Source organism: Elephas maximus, chromosome 10, assembly GCF_024166365.1.
Source record: "Elephas maximus indicus isolate mEleMax1 chromosome 10, mEleMax1 primary haplotype, whole genome shotgun sequence".
In the NCBI taxonomy this organism is placed as follows: domain Eukaryota; kingdom Metazoa; phylum Chordata; class Mammalia; order Proboscidea; family Elephantidae; genus Elephas; species Elephas maximus.
In genome coordinates, this window is record NC_064828.1 from 102,221,170 (window position 1) to 102,234,438 (window position 13,269).

The following is a 13,269-nucleotide window of genomic DNA, read 5'->3' on the forward strand; positions in this document are numbered from 1 at the left end:
TCTTGTCTTTTTAATGACCTTTTGTTTTCTTCCTGTGTGATGTCCTTGATATCATCTCACAATTCCTCTGGTCTTCAGTCATTAGTGTTCAATGAGTCAAATCTGTTCTTGAGATGGTTTCTGAATTTAGGTGGGATATATTCAAGGTCATACTTTGGGTCTCGTGGACCTGTTTAAATTTTTTTCAGCTTCAGCTTGAACTTGGCATGTTGTCAGTTGATGGTCTGTTCTGCAGTCAGCCCCTGGCCTTGTTCTGACTGATGGTACTAAGCTTCTCTATCATCTCTTTCTATAGTTATAGTTGATTTGATTCCTCTGTGTTCCATCTGGTGAGATCCACGTGTATAGTCACCATTTATGTTGTCAAAGATATTTCCAGTGACTAGTTGTTAACTTTACAAAATTCTATCATGGGATCTGTGGTGTCAGTTCTGTCGTGTGATATCCCACGTCATTTCTGTCACCAAGGCCATATTTTCCAACGTCTACTCTTCTTCGCTTCCACTTTTGCATTCCAATCACAAGTAATTATCAGTGCATCTTGATTGCATGTTTGATCAATTTCAGACTGCAGAAGTTGGTGAAAATCTCGTTTCCCTATGTTTGGCATTTTTGATTGGTGTGTGAATTTGAATGTTGGTCATATTTACTGATCTCCTTTGTCCATGTATAGGTATTATCCTATCACTGACAGGGTTGTACTGCGGGATAGATCTTGAAATGTTCTGTTTGACAGTGAATGTGATGCTACTTATCTTTAATTTGTCATTCCCTGCATAGTAGACCATTTGATTGTCAGATCAAAGTGGCCAATACCAGTCCATTTCAGCTTACTAATGCCTAGGATATCGGTCATCAAGTGTTCCATTTCATTTTTGACAACTTCTGGTTTTCCTAGATATTCTTTGTACATTCCAGGTTCTGACTTCTAAAGGCTGTTTGCAGCTTTTTCTTCTCATTTTGAGTCGTGTCACATGAGCAAATGAAGGCCCCGAAAGCTTTACTCCATCGACGTCATTAAGGTCGACTTTACTTTCAGGAGGCAGCTCTTCCCCATTTGTCTGTTGAGTGTCTTCCAACCTGAGGGGCTCATCTTCTGTCACTGTATCAGTGTTCCACTCTTACCCATAATAAGGTTTTCACTGGTCAGTTTTTTTCAGAAGTAGATCACCAGGTCCTTCTCCGTAGTCTGTGGAGTCTCCCCTGAAACCTGTCCACCATGGGGTGATCTGCTGGTATTTGAGATACCTATGGCACAGCTTCTGGCATCACAGCAACATGCAGGCCACCACAGTATGACAAGCTGACAGATAAGTGGTGGCAGCAGTCTACTCTCTGCGGACTTCCAAATTTGATGAACCTGAGCTGGTGCTCCCTTCAAAGACAGGACCCTTCATGGGAAGAAATTGCTTGTTTGTGGAATCAAATGTAACAGAGAAGAGACAGTAGAGATAAATAGAATATCAGGTAATAGTGGGGAAGGATACAGGTAGGAAATCTCAAAAAGCAAGATGCCATATTAACATGACAAAATCAACAGAAGGATGTCCTCTTTGAGGTTAGAAAAGCTGTCTGAACCAAACCTTGTAAAATGAGCAACAGAAATAAATGTGTCAAGGTCAGATTATATACAAAGTTAGTAAAAAGAGAAAAGATATTAGGACCATAGTCTCATGGGACAACTCAGTCAATTGGTGCAACATAGCTCACAAAAATCATGATCTGCCTCCTACTGAAATGAGTAGCCTCTGGGGTCTTGAAAGCTTTCGAGTGGCTGTCTAAGACACAGCTACAGGTCTTGACTTACCAGGAGCAAAACAGTAAGAAGGTAACCAAAAGCACAGCAAAGGAACAAGTCTACAAGACCCACAATGTCATCATCCATAAGACTAGAACTAGATGGTACCTGGCTACCATTGCTGACTGTTCTGTCCAGTGCTGCAGTAGTCGGTCCTAGATTGAATGGGAGAAATATATGGAGCAGAACTCAAATCCTTTAAAAAAAAACCTGGAACAGAGAACAGAGGACCCCCGAGACTATTGTCTTGAGACACTCTTTGATCCTAGAACTGAGCCTATCCCCTGAGATCACCATTTTGTGAAATAGAGTGGCACACAAAATAAAGGATATTACCTGTAAGATCGGTGCCGTACTTAAAAACCATGAGTATGAGACCAAAAGGTCAAAAATTTCTCAAAATTAAAGATGAGAAGATAAGGGGGCAGGGAAAGTAGAGGACTGGAACGGGAACAAACAGAACACAAGGGGAATGTTGACACATGATAGATGCAACTAACGTCACTGAACAGTTCAGGTAGAAATTGTCAAATGAGAACCTAACTTGCTGAGGAAACTTTCACTAAAATCTCAAAATATTTTTTAAAAAAGATAATAAAGAATAGAACAAATAGTGTTACAGAGAAAGCAGGCTGCAAAAGCAGATCAAAACTAACATGCCATCTCAGAACGAGCTAGGAGTCTTTTAAGAAATGATACAAAACGTGAAAAACCTAAGAAATAATACACAACATGAAAAGCCCAAGAAATGATACAAGGAAAACCAAATATATCAGAGTTAGGATGATTTAGAAATGAAGTGACAACTGAAGAATTAGAAATAAGAGGCAGAATCCATTGAGAAATGAAGACTAAACCAGGAACAACTCACATGTCGTGACGGTGAGAGCTGAGCAGTCGTGAGAGGCTGTACAGTCCACACAGGCTAACGTAGAAAGTTTGCAGACCCCTGCCTTAGTAGATGAGGGGAAATTATTTAAAATTATTCCAGCTAATAAGTGAAAACAAAATGCTAGAATTTGAGTTTGTCTTTTTTTTTTTTTTTTTTAACTCCAGCCAGGTATGAATCCAGGCATGGAGCATAATGGCTACTGAAACATTTTTTTTTTTTTTGAAGAACTGAAAATTTGTGTCTCCATGTGAAACAACAAGGCAGTACTGTAGTCTGGCCAGTAGGTGTGAACCTGAGTGATCAGGGCTCTGGATTGAGCAGTCAGTTTGCAGGAAGTGCAGAGGTAGAGGATGTGTTGAACTGTACCATGAGTGTTCAGTAAGCGAACTCAGGACCCTGGGACACTGTAAGCTAATCAGGCTGGGGCTTCCAGATGAAAAGACTTAAAAGGTAAAATAAAAGTAGCAAGGTTAAGAGTGTCTAGGGATGCACACTTGTGTGATAAAACCTTAAAGAAACTTAAGCCATTACTCTAAAAGGCAAGTAGTGCTTCCTTTTAGAAAGAGAGGCCTGTGGTCAGGGTGGACACATGGAGGGGCTTCTGGGTTGGCTGGCCAAGTTCTATTTAGTGACGTGGGTGGTGTTAAAACGGTGTTGGCCCTCTACAAATTCATGAAGCTAAATGTTTGGTGTAGTTTTCTGTATCATTGTTTTGTTTTAAAACAGAAAATTTTCAAAAAATTGCAGTGGTGTCAAGTGTCTTTGCTTATGAGGACTTTTACCATTCTTATTACATTCATATATTCACAAGTACTTTGCAAGCAACCAAGATCTGTTACCGTGCTTACTTGCTATCTTAAAGCTTCATCTCTGACCGAATTTTAAAAATCTAAGTATGCAAATGTGTCGGTACAAGTGGTCTCATCTCTCCAGCCTGTTTTTCACTAGCCTACCACTCACGGTATTCATGCTTTTTTTTTTTTTCTGTCTTAGAGCTGTGTGTCACTGGAAGTTAGTTTCATTTTGTCAGTTTTTTCAGAGACTTAGCAGCAACAAAAACAATTCTGGTTTTATTGCTTCTTTTTTTTTTGTTTATTTTCTCTCTCATTGATTTCTGCTCTGATTTCTAATATGTCCTAAATTTTTCCCAACTTACTAATTTATCTTAGCCTGTTTTTTCAAATGTAAGCATTTCAGCTGGAAATTTTTCTTTGTGTATCACTTTTGCTGCATATCACAAGTTTTGATGTGTGACTTTCTCATTATAATTCTAAATATCTTTAATTTCCATTCTGATTTTCATCTTTGACACGAGTTATTTGAAAATGTTTTCAATTTACAGTATTTGGAGGCTTTGTTTTTGTTATTTAATTTTTTTCTTATATACTACTGACTGCATTGCATGGTCAGATAATGCGATCTGTGTGATACATAATCTTTGAAAATTGTTAAGCTTGCTTAGTCCATAATCAATTTTGTACCTATCCATGTGCATTTTGGAAGAAAGTGAACTCTACTTGTTGGGTTGAGAATTATGCATGTGTTCAATAGATCAAGTTCGACAGTTGTGTTCTTTCTGGTCTGCTTGATTTATCAATAATTGAGACAGGGTATTGAAATTGCCTACCAGTATGAGGGGTTTAATTTAATTTCTCTATACATGGGTCAGTTCTTACTTTGTTTACTTTGAGGCGATTTATGTTAGGTGCATACATATTTTAAATGGTTGTATTTTTGTGCTAATAGAACCTTTCATCTTTATCTCTGACCCCCTATGCCAAATGATGCTTTTATCATAAAGTCATGTTTTTGTGTGATATTAATGAAATCATTTAATTAGTATTTGTCTCATATCTTTTCCATGCTTTTATTTTCAGGTGTCTTTGTTCTTAGGCTTTAGGAATGTATCTCTCTCAAATATCATAAAGCTAGGTTTTTTTTTTTTTTTTCCTTAAATCCAGTATAACAGCTTGTCTTTTATTGGAGAATTTAGACCATTTGCATTTATTAAAATTATTGATGTAGTTAAGACTGATTTCTACCATCTTCTCTTCTAATGAACATTGGCTTGCTTTTCCGTTTCTTTTTTCCTCCTCTTAACGCCTTTTTTTGGTTCATTAATTGCTGTTATTGTTGATTACTGCAATTTCCTGACTGGCTTGCAATTTAAACACTCAATTTCTGTTCTTTTTAGTGGTTACCTTTGGAATATTACCATGCAAATTTAATTTCATATTGTAAAAATTGATAATCCTGACCCTGTTCTCAAACAGTAAACAGACTTTGGAATCCTTTGGCTGCAGACTTTACCTCCTGACTATACATTATGTTTCTAACAATTTAATCTTTTTATTAATTGCATAAATTGGATATCATGATTATTATTTTACCCATGCAGTGTTTGTGCAGATTTACCTACATGTTAATTCATTTTATTTATTCTCAGCTCTCTGTTATTTGGGCATCATCATTCTCCAATGTTCTGAAGTATATTTGAAGTATATTGCTGAGAGGTCTTTTTGGAATAGGCCTCTTGGTAAATTTCCCAAGAGTCTGTTTACACATGAGTGTTTTTATTTCTCCTTGTTCTTGTGCAGTAGTGTTGCTGAATACCCAAATCTAGGTTAAAAACATTTATTTGCTCTCATCAACCTGTTTATATCATTCCACTGTCTTTTGGCTTCCACTGTTTGTTGAACGGACTTCTGTCATTCTAATTGTCTGTCATTCCTTTGTAGGTGGTCTGTTCTTTCTCTCTGGCTGCTTTCAAGATCTCTTTGTCTTTGATGTTCTGAAGTTTCACTAAGATGTGTGTAGGCATGGATTTCTTTTTATTTTTTCTGTTTGGTACATGTTGTATAAAAAAATCACATATATATTTAAAATAAAATATTTTACATTATAAAGTATATGCTTACCATAGAAAATTTAGAAAAACAAATGAAGTACCTGCTGATAGATTTAAAAATAATCAAATAGTATGGAAACATTTAAAATAAAAAGCAGTATTACTTGTTGCATCCTTCTCTACAGGACCTTCACTTACCGGTTGTTGTTGTTGTTAGGTGCCGTCAAGCCGGTTCCAACTCATACCAACCCTATAGGACAGAGTAGAACTGCCCCATAGGTTTTCCAGGGAGTGGCTAGTGGATTTGAACTGCTGACCTTTTGGTTAGCAGCTGAGATCTTAACCACTACACCACCAGGGCTCTTCATGTCTGAGAAGTTACCATTTTTAAATGTTTCTGTTTTATGTATTTTAAAAATATTGCCATGCCTGTAATAATAAGCTTATACCACTGTTCCTTCATTCACCAACCATAGATGGTATCTGTTGACTTTTTACTATAATATGTAAAGATCTAATTCATTCACATCTTTGCCAGCCTTCAAGACCACATAGTGAAATCACTATTTTTAGGTCATTTATTGGCTACTTCTGTAATTTTAAATAGACTCAAATATGTATTTCTTGTTTGATTAACTATCTTTCAGTATATTTTGACTCCCAAAAGATACTGCTGTTTATGCCATTTTTGAACCCTTACATCTTCCTCATCCCACTTCTAAAATTTGTCATCTGTGCTTTTGTTTGGAAGCAAGACCTAGTAATCTACTTCTGCAGGATCAGCCATTGAAAACTGTGTGAAGCACAGTTCTGCTCTGACACACGTGTCACCATGAGTTGGAATTGAGTAGACAGCAACTAGTTTTTGGTACTGTATGTTGTCAGAGTTGATCGTATTTAGATTTTGTTCTGTTTTCCTGGTTAAGGCTACTATGCTTTGTCTGTAGGTTGACCCTAAAAGTTGGCAACACTTAAGCGGCATTTGCATTATTGAGATTGTATAAATATTATTCATTACAGAGCTGTATTTACATTTTCTGTCTTGTACCGTTTTTTTGTGTAGGGATTCCCTAGAGTTTTTTTTTGTTTTTCCCCTATTGTACAGTTTTTTCTCCCCCCTCAGATTCTAATATCTTTTAATTTTTTCCTTCTTCTTGCATTGTCCACCTGTGTTACGACCTTAAAGGTCTATGATTTTATAGTACTAAGTCTTGACGTCCCGTTTTTTTCTTAGGTACCTTCTTCGTAGCACTCTCTCTCCTCTTTTTTGCTAATCTGACTGGTTACTTTCTAGGGTCTCCATGAGTCGAAATCAACTTGACGGCACTGGGTTTGGTTTTTTTTGGTTTTTCTTAGTGTTCTGGAGTTTCATTATGGTATGTCTAGCTGCTAGTTGAGGAGCCCTGGCGGTGCAGTGGTTAAGTGCTCAGCTGCTAACCAAAAGGTCAGCAGTTGGAACTCACCAGCCTCTCCATGGGAGAAAGATGTGGCAGTCTGCTTCTGTAAAGTTTACAGCTTTGGAAACCCTATGGGGTAGTTCTGCTTTGTCCTGTAGGGTCCCTATGAGTTAGAATCGACTTGACAGCAGTGGATTTTAGGTGCTAGTCACTTTTGGGCTGAACACTTTGTGCATCATTTTAACTTGGAAATTAATTCCCTTCAGTTCAGAAAATTTCTCTCGCATTATTCTTTAAATATTTTCTTCTGTGTTTTCATCGTTCTCTTCTTTTGGAAATTGTTGAATGATAGACTTCCTAGATTGATCTTCTGTCTGCCCATCTCTTTTCTCTCCTTTTGACTTGCTCTTGTTGTTTTACTCTCTGGAATATTTTCTTGGCTGTATTTTCAACTCCTTTAATTGAATTTTTGTTTATTTAGGCAAGCATATTTTTTATTTCCACAAGCTTGCTCTTGTTCTCTGTTTTTCATGAGATCTTACTTTATGGATACAGTATTGTCTCAAATTTGTCTGAATATTCTAATTAGAGGGTTTTATCTTTTCAGAAAATTCTTTTGCCCCCAAAATTCTTTGGATAATTTCCTTCAAGGCCAATTTTTGTTTTCTTGTTTTTTGTCTTTTCTTTTATAGGCTTAAAAAAAAAAGTCTTTAAATATGTGGTTCCTGCTTTAAGAAAAAGCAGTACAAAGGCTTACCTAGAGTTGTGTGGGCTCAGCTTTGCTGTGGGCAGGCTTAGCTTTTCACGAAGCAGGCAGGGAGCTGCAGTTACACACCAAGGGCTTTGCAGTTGAGGAGCAGTTTCCCTGGGGGGAGCTGCCATTGCCACTGGCTGTCTAGATTCTCCTCAGATAATTTGCTCAGTTTCTTTAGAAAAGAACCCTCTTTTAAAAATTAAAAATTTTAATTTTATCCTTTAAATGTCTGTGTGTGGCTTTATCATTCTCAGACCTTGTTTTCTGCTCCACTGCTGGCGTAGTGGTTAAGTGCTACAGCTGCTAACCAAAGGGTTGGCAGTTCAAATCCACCAGGTGCTCCTTGGAAACTCTATGGGGCAGTTCTACTCTGGCCTGTAGGGTCGCTATGAGTTGGAATCGACTTGACGGCATTGGGTTTTTTTGGGGGGCTTTCTAAGTTGACTTTGCTCATTGCTCCAGCTTCTTTCGTTTGGATTGCCCTTTGGTCGTTTTGTCTAGACTCAAGGCTTTAAAAATCGTCTCTGGATTGTCAACTCCCAAATTCATCTCTCTAGCCTGGACCTTGCCCTGATTTCTAAATTGTTTCAACTGCTTACTCTGCATTTCTTCTTGGATGTGAAGTAAGGCATTTCAGGCTTGTCTAAAACTAACTACTGGTCTTTCTCTCCATCGCGCTCTTCCTGCAGTCTTCCTCATTTTATTGAGGGCGTCAATGGCAACTCTGTCTTTCCAGTTGCTGGGGCCAGAAACCTAGTGCCTCTCTCTCTTCCTCTCCTTCCTCTGTCCTCATTTCCCTCTCCTATCCCCCCTCCTGCCGTGCTTCACCATGTGCACATCTGCCTCTACCATCCTGGTTTCGGCGACCGTCCGTGACTTGCCCTCCCTAGTGGAACAGCATCCCGCAGGTCTGTCCGCTGCCAGACTCACTCGCCTGGAGTCTGTTCCACAGAGGAGCAGAGCGATCCTTTGAGACTGCAGTTCAGAGCCTGCGCTCACTAGCCGGTATCTGTCTTCCAGAAGTTGTCGAAATCGCATCTACTATAGTCGTTTCCCCAACCCCTCATCTCTAAATCAGTGGTCTTCTCATTTTTGACCAAAGAAAATGTAAAAACTGAAATTTAAGGAGGATAAGACGGAGTTATAAGTATTTTTAATTTAATTTCTGGTATTTTCTTCGTGTACCTCAGTGGATGATCTTAAAAACTCAATTTGGAAATCACTGCTGTATGTTAAGGACTTAGGCCCTTTTAAAGTTCTTTAGTTCATTTTTACTGACTCTAGAAGGAGAGGCTAGAAATACATGTACTCAGTGTGTCGCGTTAGGCTGGAAACACCGAAATCCTCTTAGTAAAGAGGCTTTTTATATTCAGAGAAAGCAGGAAAATCCCCCCCTTCATTCTGCCATTGCCTTCCTCAGAGATAAGCACTTCTAACAGTGTGATGTGTATCAGTGCAGTCTTCTAAGACATTTCTCATATGCACATGTGCATATTTTATAAACACACATCAGTATATGTGTATATAAAAGAGCAGCGACGGTGCATAGGTTTCCCTATGACGTGTTTCATTCCACTTTGTGTATGAAGAGAAGCCTGATAACGTAGTGTTATGAATGTGGACTCTGGAACCAGGCTGCCTAGCTTTTATCCAGGCTTCTGCCACTTACTAGCTGACCTTCATCTCTCTGCTTCGTTTCCTAGTCTTATAAACAGGGATAACAGGAGCACCTACCACAGCGTTATTGTGTGGATTAAATAAATGTTAAAATACGTAAGCTTCCTTTGTTGGTAGATAATTACACAGGAAGCTTTGGAAGGATCTTTGCTTATTTTACATTTCAGAGTTGGACTGGGCACAGTGAGTGATACTGGAAACACCTTTTTAGACACCTTCTCTACAACTTGTTCTCTTAGACAGTTTTCCTGCTTTTCTCGTTGAAGCAGTGTTCACTACCCTCTAGTGAACCAGCTGGTTTTCAGGTGCTTCTTGACTGAGAATGTCCTGCTGAAAAAACTTGTCCTTAATGTTTGCAATAAATGTCATTTGTCAGCTAGTGCTCCTGAAGAATTCTGTGTGCACCCACAGCCCTGTTGGAAATTGCGCAAATTATTCTTTGTTTAAAAATTTTGAAGAATTAGTTTTCAGAAATGTGGAGAAATGAATAAAGGTTCTTACTATAAAAATTCCAGCACTTTCTCTTTATTCTGTCTTTCTGACCAACATCTATTTAACTGGGAAACCAAAGGCTGTAATTCTGTATTAGAATTCTTCTTTTGAAGAGGTTGTGGGGAATCATGTCCACCAACTTGGTATCCTGAAATTTTGGCTGATTTGTTGCTTAGAAGTCAAAACAAGCAGTCTCAAATTGAGGTCATGGAAAGACATTCTGTGTTCATGGATGGGAAGACTTTTTGTTAAGATGACGTTACTCCCCAAATTGATTTACAGATTCAACTCAATCTCTGTCAAAATGCCAGCTAACTTATTTGCAAAAAAATTGATAAGATGATCCGAAAATTCATTTGGAAATATAAGGGACCCAGATTATCCAAAACAATCTTGAAAAAGAATAACAAAGTTGGAGGACTCACACTTCCCTATTTCAGAATTTACTGCAAAGCTGTAATAATCAAAACTATGTGTTGTTGAATAAGGACAGACATATAGATCTGTGGTATAGAATTGAGAGTCCAGAAATAAACTCATGTATCTGTGATCAAATGCTTTTGACAAAGGAACCAAGACCATTCAGTTGGAAAAGATTGGACTTCCTGACAGATGGTGCTGAGACAACTGGTTATCCCCATGGAAAAGAATGAAGTTAGACCCGACCTTCCACTATATACAAAAATGAACTCCAAATGGGTCAGAGACCTAAAACTGTAAAGCTCTTAGGAAAAAATATAAGGGTAAATCTTTGACCTCAGATTGGGCAGTGCTTTCTTAGATGTGACACCAAAAGTACGGGTACCAAGAGAAAAAAATAAATTGAACTTCATCTAAAGTAAAAACTTTTGTGCTTCAGAGGATACTGTCTAGAAAGAAAAAGGACAGCCCACAGAACGGGAGAAAACGTGCCAATCTGATAATGGTGTCCTGTCAAATCTAGGCCAAGTCCTCGTTTCCTCCTCTACTTATTGAATTTATACCATATTATATCAGTGCAGTTGAATTCATTATTACCACATGTATTTTTAAGTGAATTTATCTATTGTCACGGGTCAGACCACCATCCCTGCCCTCTACCCACAAAGGAAATGCCGAGTACTGTCCTACACTATTTTCAAGGGGGAAATGAAACTCAAGATACTAGATAAAAACATGATTTAGAAATAATCTGAAGCTTGAAAATTATAGTTTAATAAAGGGGAAAAATACATTAAATTCACATCATGTTCAGGTAGTTGTCAATGTTATATTGCTGAATTTATGGCTCACCTTTTCAGTATTCCTGCCGTATAAGGTAAATAATAAAAAAAAAATTGTGTGTCACATGTCTATTTTCAGCCAATCAGGAGCCAGGATTATTTTTCGTATGTCACAATGGAGTTTATTGTTTGGAGAGGAGTTGCAAGTAGGACTTAGGAGATAAAGAGGGCCATGTATTAGGGTGTCTTAGTTGTAGCGAAGAGAAAATTGGTCAGGTTTGTTTAGTATTTTCAAATTTACTTTGAGTTCTGACTCTAGAAATGCACAACCCTGTCTTTTTAATTATTGGTTTTGAAATGTTACTTAACGCTCCTTAAGGTAACAGCCTTGAGCACTGCTGCTACTTTTGATGAAACATTTTAATAGGCTGTGAAGAAAAGATGAGCGATTATTATTAAAGGAGACAGAGAATTTTATGAAGATGTCTTCAAGGTTTCAGTCATCATCTGTACCGATTGTCTTCTCCCCGGGGCCAGTCGATTTAGGTTCTGTAACAAATTCCTCTTGTTCGCTGAATGAGCTAGATAGTATTTCACATCTTTTAAGGAAAATATCAGCTGATATCAATGAAATCAAAGGAATGAAGGCAGCAATTTTGAGAGTAGAAGCCAATCTTTTTGATCTGAATGTTAGAGTATCACAGAATGAAGCAAAAATTTCATCTTTGGAGGTTAAAATGAATGAGTATTCAGCACCCACATCTGAATGCACCAGGCAGTTAGAAGATGTTGAAGAGGACCTTGGTTTTGCGTCGTCACAGTCAAGGACTACTGATGTGAAAATAATCGGCATCCTTAGAAATGTTGAGAAAGGTAAACCCTTCGTAGGATACAGTGTCTTCTGGGTACTTGTCCTTTATGTCTTTCTCCTGTAACTTGACTAGCTCAGTGGAGGCAGCAAGTCATAAAGAACTTGAATTCTTCCTGGGCCTTGGGTAATGAATTTGGACTTCACATGATTTAACCTAGAAGCCTAGAGTTTATCACAATTCCATCCTTTATTAGTGTTTTGATCAGGTGGATTAGTGTAGAGATGAAGGAAAACTTGAAATGTGTGAGAATGGTTCTTTCATGTTTCTGAGTGAAATTATTTTCTAATGTTTAATTTCTTCATTCACTGTTCATGTTAAAGAGCCCTGTCGTAGTATTTGAACCTAGTACTTGGATCAGAAGACCTTTCTGTCTGTAACCTAGCATATGTCTGCTCCCCAAGCTGCCCTAGAGGGACACAAATGACCCCTGTGCTTCAGCTCTGATCCTTGCTGTGCTTTTGCCATGCTAATTTTAGAAGGAATTCACTTTTATTTTTTTTTTGACGGGGAGGGGCATACCACTAAAAGCATATTATAACTTACGTTTTACAAAAAAACAGAAGCTGATAAAATTTCAAATTGAATATAGCTTTTAAAATTTAAAAACACTTTTTAATAAAACTTGGTACTTGCAAAGAGATTGCCAATTTATATGCTTGTATTGAGTGAGCAAAGCCTGTCCTTTCAGAACGACTGGTAACAGATGTACCAAAAGTTAACATGCAGACATCTTAATAATTAAGTACTTTGAACACTATCAAGTACATCCCTTTGTACACTGCAGTGTAACACGTTTGTTTTAAATCAGCAAGTGAGTGCCTAATATCTGCTAAGTACTCTGGTTTACAGAGAAGATTGATACCCTCCCATCCTTTGAGGAGCTTACCGTCAAACCTCGTACGAGATTGCAAACATACCGAAGATGGAGAAAATCAGTCTTAGGTCATTGTTTTGTTTTGCAGTGTGGCTACTAGGGAATTACGAACCTGTGTAAGGAATAATACATACTATAGATTGAGCTGAAGAAGGACATCATGCTTGGTAAAGTAGAGGGTCAGCGAAAAAGAGGAAGACCCTCGATGAGATGGATTGGCACAATGGCTGCAGCAGCAGGCTCAAACATAACAGCGATTGTGAGGATGGCTCAGGATCGGGCAGTGTTTCACTGTGTTGTACAGAGGGTCACTTAAGTAAGAACCGACTCAGCAGCACCCAGCAGCAATGTAGCTTGAGCATCTGTCCTTTTAGGTGATGCAAATGAGTGGCATACTTAGTCACCGGAGAACAGTTTGCCTTTTGGGAACTCCGTGACTGGATAACTCTGGAGTGTCTTGTTT

General features: G+C 38.2%; 1 protein-coding gene across 7 annotated transcripts in view; it reads left to right on the forward strand.

The window, feature by feature from the left end:
• ZC3H14 (zinc finger CCCH-type containing 14) overlaps positions 1 to 13,269 on the forward strand; it is a 56,166-nt gene that overhangs the window by 24,845 nt on the left and 18,052 nt on the right. The window lies entirely within an intron of this gene.